Genomic DNA, 12,426 nt, shown 5'->3' with positions numbered 1-12,426 from the left:
CAACTTCGAAATCTCTAACTTCTGAATCAATTCACCCAGCCGCTGATGCTCATACTTCACCTACTGGCAAATTAGACAGCAGGCTACATATTCCACTATGTCCTTTTTCATTCTCCTATACAAATAATGCAGCCTCAAGTCTTGATACATCTTCGCGGCACTCATATGAATGGAATATCCCGAGCTGTGAGCCTCCTAGAGAATCAACTCATGTAATCCGTCTACATTGGTCACACATAGTCTGCCCTGCATCCTCAATGCACCATCATCTCCAATAGTGACCTCCTTAGTATCACAGTGCTGAACCGTGTCCTTAAGGACTTGCAGATGGGGGTCATCATATTGATTATCCTTGATACGATCATAAAGAGAAGACTGGGAGACCACACAAGCCAAAACTCGACTTAGCTCAGAAATATCCAATCTAACAAACTGGTTGGCCAAGGCCTGAACATCTAATGCCAATGGCCACTCTGCTGCTAGTAAATATGCTAAGCTCCCCAAACTTTCTGCCATGTGACTCAAGGTATCGACTACCACATTGGCCTTCCCGGGATGGTATAAAATAGTGATATCATAATCCTTATGTAGCTCTAACTACCTCCGATAATGATAGTTAAGATCCTTCTAATTGAACAGATGCTGCAAACTCTGGTGATCAGTGTAGATCTCACAAGGGACACCGTAAAAATAGTGCCGCCAAATCTTCAAAGCAGGAACAATTGCTGCTAACTCAAGGTCATGGACAAGATAGTTCTTTTCATGCACCTTCAATTGTCTGGATACGTAGGCAATCAACCTACTGTCATGCATCAACACTATGCCAAGACCAATCCGCGATGCATCACAATAAACAGTATAAGACCTCAAACCTGTAGGTAATACCAATATTGGGGGTGTAGTCAAAGCTGTCTTCTTTTGAAAGCTCTCCTCACACTCCTCTGTCCACCTGAACGGAGCACCCTTCCGGGTCAGTATGGTCATAGGTGCTGCAATAGATGAGAATCCCTCAACAAATCGACGGTAATACCTCGCCAAACCAAGGAAACTCCGAATCTCCATAACTGAGGAAGGTCTGGGCCAACTCTGCACTGCTTCCACCTTCTTCGGATCAACCTTGATCCCCTCACTCGACACTACATGACCTAAAAATGCCACGGAGTCTAACCAGAACTCACATTTTGAGAACTTTGTATATAATTTCTTCTCTCTCAAAGTCTGAAGCAAAGTCCTCACGTGCTACTCATGATCCTCCCGACTCCGGGAGTACACTAGAGGGTCATAAATAAACATAATGACGAAAGAGTCAAGATAAGGATGAAATACACTATGAATCAAATACATAAATGTTACTGGGGAATTGGTCAACCCAAATGACATCATAAGGAACTTGTAATGACTATTCCGAGTCCTAAAAGCAGTCTTCGGGATATCTGGCTCCCGAATCTTAAACTGATGACAGCCTGAATGCAAGTCAATCTTGGAAAACACTTTGGCACCCTGTAACTAATCAAATAGGTCATCAATACGAGGTAAAGGATCCCCGTTCTTCACTATAACTTTGTTCAACTAGCATTAATCAATGCACATACGTATAGAACCATCCTTTTTCTTCACAAACAAGACAAGAGCACCCTAAGGTGACACATTGGCCGAATGAAGCCCTTATCAAGTAATTCCTGTAACTGTTCCGTCAACTCATTCAACTCTGGAGGAGCCATACAATATAGAGGAATAGAGATGGGATGAGTGCCCGGCAACAAATCAATACCAAAGTCGATATCTTTGTTGGGCGACATGCTTGGAAGATCAGCTACAAATACATCAGGGAAATCCCTCACTACTAGGACTGACTCAACTATAGGGATATCAATACTGACATCTCTCACATAAGATAGGTACGCGTCACACGCCTTCTTAACCATTCAGTGAGCTTTGAGAAATGAAATAACTCTGCTAGGTGTGTAATCTAAGGTACCCCTTCACTCTAACTACAGTAAGCCTGGCATAGCCACCATTACAATCTTGGTGTGACAATCAAGAATAACATAATGGGGCAACAACCAGTCCATGCCCAAGATAATATCAAAATTTATTATACTGAGCAGTAGTAACTCAGTTTTGGTCTCCAAACAACTAAGAACAACCAAACACGACTGATACAAATGGTCAACAACAATAGAATCTCCCACAGGTCTAGATACATAAATAGGAGAACTCATAAAATCACGGGATACGCCCAAATACAAAGAAAAATAAGATGACACATAGGAATAAGTGGATCCTAGATCAAATAAAATTGATGCATCTCTATGATAGACCAGAATAATACTTGTAATGACAGAGTCAAAAGCAACTTCCTCTGTATGAGCTGGAAGAGCATAGTATCTGGTCTGGCCTCCCCTCTAAGCGATCTCTACCTCCCTGGCTTCTACCTCGAGCTGGCTGAGCAGGTGGAGTAGTGACTGGTGCTGTAACAATAGCCTGAGGACCAGGCGGGGCACGCGGTGCTTGAGAGGTCTATGGAGGTACACCCCTCTTAAGTATGGGGCAATCCTTCACCATATGGCGAGTGTCACTACACTTAAAACAAGTTATAGGAGGGTGTGGCTGCTGTGGCTGGCTCGGGCTAGGTCTGCTGAACTGACCACTAGAAACACCTCGTGCAAGAGGCACACTATATACTGGCGGTGCATAATAAGGCTCCTGGGGCCTAGCAGTAGCCGGAATACCACTGGTGGCTGGAAGTGCTGAATGAACATGGTGACTCACATAGACCATACCATGGCGAACTGCAGTTAGGGCATGAGCACCAATATAAGATCCAATCTCTCGAGACCAATTGGTCTCTCTCTCCTCCCTCTCCCGAGCAAGAATTCCCTCCACTCTCCTAGAAATACTCATGACTTGCTGATACGAGATATACATCTCCAACTCTCGGGCCATGTTAATCCTGGTACTAGGATGGAGCCCCTCAAACTGACAGAGCCTCTCTCAAACTGTAGAAATCTAGGCTGGTGCATGTCTAGCCAAATCACTGGAATGAACTGCATACTCTAACATAGTCATAGAACCCTGGCACAACTGCTCAAACTCGGCTCGCTATAAACCTCTAAGGCTCTGGGGAACATACTCCCTTAAAAATATATCCACGAACTAAGTCCATGTAAGTGTAGCTGCCTTAGCCAGACTGTCCAACTCGTAAGCACGCCACCACTAATAGGCTACTCCTCTAAGCTGAAAAGTAGCGAAAGAAACCCCACTCGACTCCGCTATGCCCATAAAACGGGTACGGTGGCATTCCTCAAGAAAACCTGAGCATCCCCTGTCGCCAAACCGCTGAAAGTAGGAGGGTGGTACTTCTTGTACCTCTAGAGTCTACATTGCTCCTCCTCAGAAATTGCTACCTTACCGTCAGGCTGAACTAGGCTACACGTAGCACCGGTATACACTCTAGAATCTGATCGACCTGAACCTGCTGCTCTAGGGTGCGGGCGGCAGAAATATGTGCTCCTCCCCCAGCCTGAGATGTGGCAGGAGCAAGGGGAATCAACCATACGTGAGCTAGAGTAGTGAACATACTCATGAACTATTCAAGGGTCTCTTAAAGGGTTGGTGCAGTAGTAGGCATCTAATGTGTCTGCGCTCCGATAGGACCTACTGGTGGCTCCTTTGTGGCAGCTCGTGCAGGTGCTCTGGCTGCACCACATGGGCATCCTCGGCCTCTTTCCCGGCCCCGGCCTCTAGCGGCTCTAGTAGGGGGCACGAGTGCCTAGTCATCTGATACCGGTTGTACGTGTCCTCACCATATGAGAGAATAGAAGATAGAAGTTCAGAATTTTGAAGTCAACAATTTCGCATGACAAGGAATCAAAAGAAGTGAATTTATTTCCTAACTATTCATAGCCTCTCAAAGATAAGTACATACATCTCCGTACCGATCCACAAGACTTTACTAAACCTGCTTGTGACTCACGACACTTATAAACCTGGCTCTGATACAAACTTGTCATGACCCAAATCATCCCTCCATGAGATGTCGTAACGGCACCTAGTCTCTATGACTAGGTAAGCCTAACATTGAAGAATAATGAAATGGAAAAATTTAGCAACTAACTGTAACATATAACTTAACAACTGATATAAGTGCCGCTCGGCATATACAATAACCACTCTTAAATACACACAAAATCTCCCAAGACCTGGAACACCATAAGTCACAAGCTTCTGAGATTTTGTCTAATTGTTCTATATATCAGTACTTGAAGAAGTAAAAGAGGAACAACATAAGAAGGGATAGAAGGGGAATCCGAGGTCTGCAGACGTGGGAATATGTACTTTGAAGTCTCCGAAACAACATCAACTGTGCAACTAAAAGCGAGGCTAGTAGGAGGTAACTAGATCTGCACACAAAAACATGTGCAAAAGAGTAGCATAAGTACACCACAGTGGTACCCAGTAAGTGCCAAGCCTAACCTTGATCGAGTAGTGACGAGGCAAGCCTAACCTTTATCGAGTAGTGACAAGGTCAGGTCAGGGCCCTACTCGTAACAACAGGGGATCTCCCGAGATACCAACTCGTAGTCCCAAATGTAAATGTGCAGGGGGATCTACCGGAATACCATTCCTTAGTCCCAAAGTAAATGTGCAGGGGGATCTCCCGCAGTACCATTCCGTACCCAAAGTAAATATGCATGGGGATCTCTCAGGATACCATCCCGTAGTCCCAAAGTAAATACACAGCTTAAAAAATGGAAATAACAACTATGATACAAAATCCTACAGTTTAGACTAAGTACAAGTCAAGGAAGAAGCAAGAAATCCACTAAGCATGATACACAAAGTTCAGATAAGCATTCAAGACACGTCGACATGTTATCCCAGGCTAAACAGGATAATTACACATGCTAGTATAACTCAATTAAAGTGAAATAGATTATTACTCAGTGAAAAATAGTGTTTTACAACAAATAGCCTATGTACGCACTCGTCACTTCACGTACACGACGCTCACATATCACAACAATACCGAACCCTAAGGGTAGTTTCCCCCACACAAGGTTAGGCAAGCCACTTACCTCGAACCAAGCTCAATCAATCAGTAACAATGCCTTTTCCACGAATATCTGACTCTGAATGGCCCAAATCTAGCCAAAAGCAATTACATACGATAAATATAACTATAAGAAACTAATAATCTAATTAATAAAACCAAGGCTTAAGCAAGAAATTAGAAAATCACCCCAAAAGGTTGAGCCGGGCCTACTTCTCAAAATCGGGTAAAAGTCACAAAATATGAACACCCATTCAGTCACTAATTCACTTGTACCAAATTATCCAAATCCGATATCAAAATCTCAATCAAATCCCAAAATCTTAATTGAATAACTTCTTCTCATTTTCCCCAAATTTTTAACCCAAATCCGAAATTAAAAGATGAAACTAATGATAGATTAGTGGGATATAACCAAAATCAAGTGTAGAATCATTACCCAATTTATGCATCTGAAAATCCCTCAAAATCTCGTCCAAATCAAAGCTGTCAAACTCAAGTTTTGATAAAAATGGCCAAACCCTCGATTTGAAATTTAATATTCTGCCGAGGTAATTCCTTTTCCCCAAACATAGACAAATGCTCGCATTCGCATAAACCACTCTGCATGCCTCTCGATTTAACACTACGCGAATGCGACCTCAGCTTTACGAATGTGAAGCTTTGAAAACTCCACTCTTCACGAACGTGACCCATGGCACGCAAATACGTAGACCAAATGGCTGGGGTCCTAGCTGCCTCACACCTCTTCGCGAAAACATTCCACTTCTCATGTTCGCGCTGCCTCCACTGAACACACATTCGTGAATGCGGGATTCTCTTCGCGAGCGCGAGGAACAAACTTCCATCAGCCTCCAAGAACACTTCGCGAACGCCAGACCTCGCTCACGAAAACATAAGAGGGAACCAGATAAATCATACCAGCAGATATCATCTAGCAACTTAATCCAAAAATGATCTGTTAACCACCCGAAATTCACCCAAGGCCCCCGGGACTTCATATGAACTTAGTCGAATCCTTAGATCACCTCAAACAACATAAAAACACGAGTTACCCACAGACTCAAGCCTAATAAATTTTGTAGTTTCCAAATCCTACAAACAACGTTAAAACCTATCAAATCACGTCTAATTGACCTCAAATTCACAAGTCATAAATGATACCATAAAACTACTCCAACTTCCGTAAATCTAATCCGATCCCGATATCAAAAAGCCCACTACCGATTAAAATCGTCAAAAATTTAACTTTTGCCATTTCAAGCCTAAATCATCTACAAACCTCCAAAACACAATCTAGACCTGCACCTAAGTCCAAAATCACCCAACTGAGGAGCTAACAAAATCGACAAAACTCCATTTCAGAGTCATTTTCACACAGTTCTGACTACGGTCAAAATCCTAAGTTTTAAGCTTCCGTTTAGGGACTAAGTGTCCCAGAAAACTCCGAAACCAAAAGAAAACCTCTCTGCAAGTCACATAAGTAGAAAAAGATACGGGGAAACAGTTAATAAGGGATTAAGGCTATTACTTCTCAAAATGACCGACCATGTTGTTGCAAGAATGCCGGAGATACTTATCAGTGATTCATGAACAAAATGTTTGAAAAGGAAAATAGGGAAAATCATGGAAGTTTACATAGACAATATGCTTGCTAAGTCTTTGAACGCACGTGATTATCTTAAGCACTTACAAGAAACTTTTGACATCTTAAGGAAGCATAACATGAAACTTAACCCCGAGAAGTGCGTGTTAGGGTCAGCTCAAGCAAGTTACTAGGATTCCTGGTGTCAAAAAGGGGGATTGAGGTTAACCCCATAAAGCTCAAAGCCATCGAAGACATCCCAGACCAGCTATCAAACATAAAGGAGGTGAATAGGCTCACAGGGCGATTGGCCTCTTTGAACAGGTTCATTTCCAAGTTTCCGAGAAATACCATCATTTATTCTTGTTACACAAAAAGAAGAAATTTTTTGAAATGGACCGCGTAATGTCAGTAGGCTTTGAAAAGATATTTTTCAAGTCCTCCATTATTATCGAATCCATAGGAAGGCGAAAAACTATTAATCTACCTTGTAGTCTCGGAGTTAGCGGTAGGTGTCGTTTTGGTCTATGAGGCTGAAGGTACGCAATTTCCCATTTATTACATTAATAAAATTTTAACGGGAGTAGAAACTCGCTACCCACATCTGGAGAAGTTGGCCTTAGCCATCGTAGTCGCCGCTCGGAAGCAAAGCCCTTACTTCCAATATCACCTGATAGCTTTGCTGACCACCTTTCCCCTTCGTAATATTCTTCATAAACCCGAACTTTCAGGTAGGATGGCCAAGAGGGCCATCAAAATTAGTGAATTTGACATAGAATTTAAACCAAGGACTGCGATAAATCACAAGTGTTGGCCGACTTTGTGGACGATTTCAATCTGGGATTGTTAACCTTGGCAACCAAAGAAGTTGTGATGGTGCCAGAATTGACATCAGGAGTTTGGACCCTATTTACAGATGGAGCTTCTAACGTAAAAGGGTCTGGGCTCGGCATAATATTAACCACGACTTCGGAAGAAACCCTAAGGTAGGCCGTAAGAACGATTCCTCTAATTAGCAATGAAGTGGAGTATGAAGCTTTGATTGTAGAGCTTGAATTGCCCCGGAGACTAGATTCTGAGGTCATATAAATCAAATGTGACTCCCAGCTGGTGGTAAATCTGATTTACAGAATCTTTGAGGCCAAAGAGGAACGCCGGTATCAATGCATAGTGAAGGTTCATGCTTTGCTTGCTCAGTTCTAGGAGTAGTCAATTACGCATATCCTGAGGGAAGAAAATGTAGAAGTAGACGCTTTGTCTAACCTTGGCTCGTCTATGAAAATAAGGGGATCGAATTCTGGTACGATCACACAACTCATGCTCGATTCTAGATGCAGATAGCTACTACGAGGTGAACGCGACTACTTTGGTCTGGGGCTGGAAGAATGAGATCATTGATTACATCAAACACAGAAAGTTTCCTGAAGATCCCAAGGCATTCCGGGCGGTGCATGCTAAAGCACCGCAGTATGGTTTCAAAGGAGATCAACTGTACAGGAAATCTTTCCAAGGCCTGCTGGATCACTAGGAGCCTCCAAAGCTAATTATGTTTTGTGAGATATACACGAAGGGATCTATGAAATCATTCGGGTGCAGATTCCTTAGTACTAAAAGTAGTAAGGACATGATACTATTGACCCAGAATGGAACAAGATGCTAAAGCTTTCGTTCAAAAATGAGATAAGTGTCAATGCTACGCACCGTTGGTACATCAACCAGCAGAACCATTACATTTATCTTTCTTCTCCTTCTACTTTACAAGCTCACACTTGAGAGTGTCTCTCTCAGTCTTTACTTCAGCCAATCGTTTCTTCAGCCTTTCATCTCAATATCTTTAGCCATTTTATTCCACTATTTGAGCCTTCTTTCTCCTTTTGGGAGACCTAGTTCTTTTAGACACAATTGAGCCATCAGCCCCAGCCTTTGTTTCTTGATAATTTTTTTGATAAGTCTTTCTCTTTTTGGAACTAGGTGTGGGTAGTTCCATATCCTCATATTCATCTTCAAGAACCAGGTTCATCTTCTCAATCTAGACTACTCCACTTGGCTTACCAACCTTTTTTTTAAATTTTCTGTCCAAGAGACTTTCTTGGCACTCTCAGCTAAGGCCTTTTATACATTGGCCTCACTCTGCTTCTTTTTGCTCTTTGTAATTCTTTCTCTTGTGGGAGGGTTTGCTACAAGGATAGAAAAAGCACTCATTCTCTTAGTGTCATTCATGCCCTTTCCTGCAGTCTTTCCAACTCTGCTCGTCTTATTTTGATTGTAACTAGCTACTTTTGCAGCAATTCGGGACTCTTGTCTATTTTAGCAAGAAAAGGAACTGATTTATGAAACCATTTTTTAAACCTAACCAGTCCATCTACTGTACTTCTATCACTAGAAAAACTACATATCTCCTCTAATTTTATCCCCATATTTTCATTCAAAGTCTCTTCATTATCACTAATCTTTTCACTCTAGACCACCATTGCACCTGTCTCTTCATGTAATCCATAACCAATGGGTGAATCAAATCTAGCCACTTGTTCTTCCACCCTTCCCCTCGCATCAACATCAACACCCTCACTATCTTTTTATTTTTATTTTTACCACCAATGTCTTCACTACCAATACTTTCCTTTTCAATTCCAACCATATACCCAACCAAACAAATCGATTCTCAAGATTTTCTACAATTTCAAAACCAAACTCAGAGGTGGGAAATGTAGAGGTACCTATTCAATTTCAGAAGAAAATTGATTCTTCCCCCTTAGTCGTGGACTAGAAGGAATCATCAGAATTTTGTGGTTTTCTACTTGACTAGCTTGTAGCTGCTCATTCAATTTCTTGGCTTGTTCTTTGCTTGCTAGTGTTTTACGTGCAATTATTTTGATATGATTTGGGTGATTGAAAGTGTGAGTGAAGGTTCTTTGGGTGGTGAGGAAGAGTTTTCAGAGTTTTTGGGATTCTCATGGGTGTTTTCCATTTGATCAATTCAGATACTTGCGAGAAATGGTGAGAGTTATGAGGTTTTGGAGATTTTGATCTTTCGGAAAAAAATTGAGATAAGAGGGTAAGGTTAGATCAATTTGAAATGAAAAAGGTTAAGTGTGTAACAACATCTTCTTGGAGGTTAGAAGTATTTTCTTCTCGGGAGTTTCAGTTTGAAGAGACGTCAGACTCTTTCCCAAAAATCTTGGCAATTATGGCGTGTGGGTTTAGGGGTGAAACTGGTTTGTTTGTAACTGATTGGTTCAAAAGAATTTTAGAATACAGTGAGACTCTTTTCAAATTATGATTCATATGCAATTATTTCAAATTATGCAGATTGTAGAATACATACCTTATAAGCTCAATGAACCAGGTTCTCCACGCCTGATGTTTTCCAAGATAATAAGAGTAATATCATTAGACATCAGTGAGACCTTTTAGAGCATGTCACAATAGTATATTAAACAAGTATGATGTTAACCAATAGCTAATCCAATTATTTATAAAATCCACAACCTATGTAACTAATCATTGAGTTAGAACCGGTATTTTTAGGTGATCTTAATCATCCCTAATTCTAACCTATTCCTTTTAAAGTGATCTCTATTCAAAGCTTTTGTGAAGATGTCAGCTATTTGCTTATCAGTAGCACAAAATTCCACAGTGATCAAACCCTTCTCAAATTTGTCCCTCAAAAAATAATGCCTAACATCTATGTGCTTAGTTCTTTTGTGATGAACCGGGCTATTAGACATACTAATTGCACTAGTGTTATCACAGAAGATAGGAATACAACCTACATCAATTTGAAAGTCCATTAATAGCTGCTTAATCAACAACAATTGAGCATAACATGAGGCAACATCCACATACTCAGCTTTAACAGTAGACAAAGCTACAAAGTTTTGCTTTTTGGTGGCCCAAGACACAAGACATGGGATAAGAAAATGTGCCATACCCGAGTACTCTTTCTATACACAAGAAAACCTACATAATCAGCATCAACATATCCCACTAAATCAAAATTACTATCTTTTGGATACCACATGTAAAGATCAGTTGTGCCCTTTAAGTATCTCAAGATCCTCTTGACAACCTTCAAGTGAGACTCCTTTGGATTTTCCTAACATCTGGCACAAAGGCCTACACTGAAAATAATGTCAGATCTTCTAGGAGTGAGATATAAAATAAAGCAAATCATTTTCCTATACATTTTCTAATCAACAGATGAACCATGTTCATCCAAATCCAATTTCGTGGATGTTGCAATAGGAGTATCAATTACTTTGGGTGTTCCTTCCTGGTATTATTGTTGAGGAATAGGTTCATCGAAAGGTTTGAGGATCAGTTACTCTCTAGTCAGTTCCCCTAGTCAGGTTATGATGAAAAGCTATAATTGCGTATTTTAGTCGCTTATTACATTCTAATTGAGTTTGGGCTTTAATCGCTAGTGTTCTTCACTAATTATGTATTTTATGCCTTGTAGGAGTGATTCCGAGTTATGTAGATATTATGGAATGAATTCAAGTGATTTGGTTCTTTGAAGTCTAAGTAAAAGACCAAGGAATCAAGTTGGGATCATGTTCGGGGATCAACGGATGATAATTCAGAACGAAACGGAGAATCGATCAGGCATACGACATATTGCCTAGTAAAATGCACATAACCTTTTGCTCATAACTCCGTTTGGACTTCACAATATATCGTTGGAAAGATAATTGAATGGGATACACCTTTAATGTTTTGCATTTTTGTGTATTTCCACTACCGCGGTGCATGGTGCGGCGCTCCACGCCTGTGGAAATTTCCTGCAGCCTATCAGAATCACCTCTCTAAACTTCCCCACAAGCATACCGCGTGGTGCGTCGCCCCATGCGGTGCGCCTGTGCTAATTTTGCAGTGCCAGAGTCTTATTTCACTCAGGAAAAGGTATTTCGTCTGGGCCCGACCCTACTTGGTATAAATTCATATAAAAATGCTATTTTAAAGACTTTTGACATATCTTAGACCTAGGGAAACTATTTTGAAAGGGACAAGACAATTGGATCATTCTTTGGAGGAGGAAATCATCGAGTTCTTCATTCCTTCATCTTTGATTTGTAATTTGTTTGTGCAAAAGACTTGGAAAATTGTGGTACGAACATGAGTGACTAGGCACTATAGTTTCTAGGGATGTGGTTGACATGATTATTAACGTTTATTAAATACATCTCTGTTAATTCGGATTATCATTTTGTGGTTATTTCTTTAATTCTAGTTTTAATTTGTGAATTGTTGTAGCTACCAATTCACCCTACTATCTATGCTATGCTTGCGAAAGCCATGTTTAGATTAGAGTAGAATTAGAGAGAGTTTGTTTCTGAACCCATGGCTCTAGGGAAGATTTTGCGGTTAGGATTGGAATATACCTAATAGTCTTGCTTAATTAAATACCATATTATATTCGTTCATGATAGACTCAATACCATAGGAATATATGGCTGATATATTATGGGCAGGCGAGTAGTATTGTGGGAACATGCTGTTCATATAAAAGATCTGGTTAATTAGCAACCATAGATAATCTGGATTAACGAGTGTAATTATTGAACTTAATAGGATTGATTAACCAACCACAACCCTGGAATCTTCATCTCCTCTGAATTAAAGTCTCGTCATACCCATTTGCATTCTTATTGATTTATTTGTTATTTGTTTAATTTTCGAAATATTAGACTAATAGAAGAACATCACTCTTGATTATCTTGGACAATTAATTGATTTTAGTTTGCTTAGTTAACAATCAATCTAAGTCTCTATGGGTTCGACATCCGAC

The sequence above is a fragment of the Nicotiana sylvestris genome, chromosome 1, assembly GCF_000393655.2.
Source record: "Nicotiana sylvestris chromosome 1, ASM39365v2, whole genome shotgun sequence".
Taxonomy (NCBI): Eukaryota; Viridiplantae; Streptophyta; class Magnoliopsida; order Solanales; family Solanaceae; genus Nicotiana; species Nicotiana sylvestris.
Note: the sequence above shows the minus strand (reverse complement) of the source record.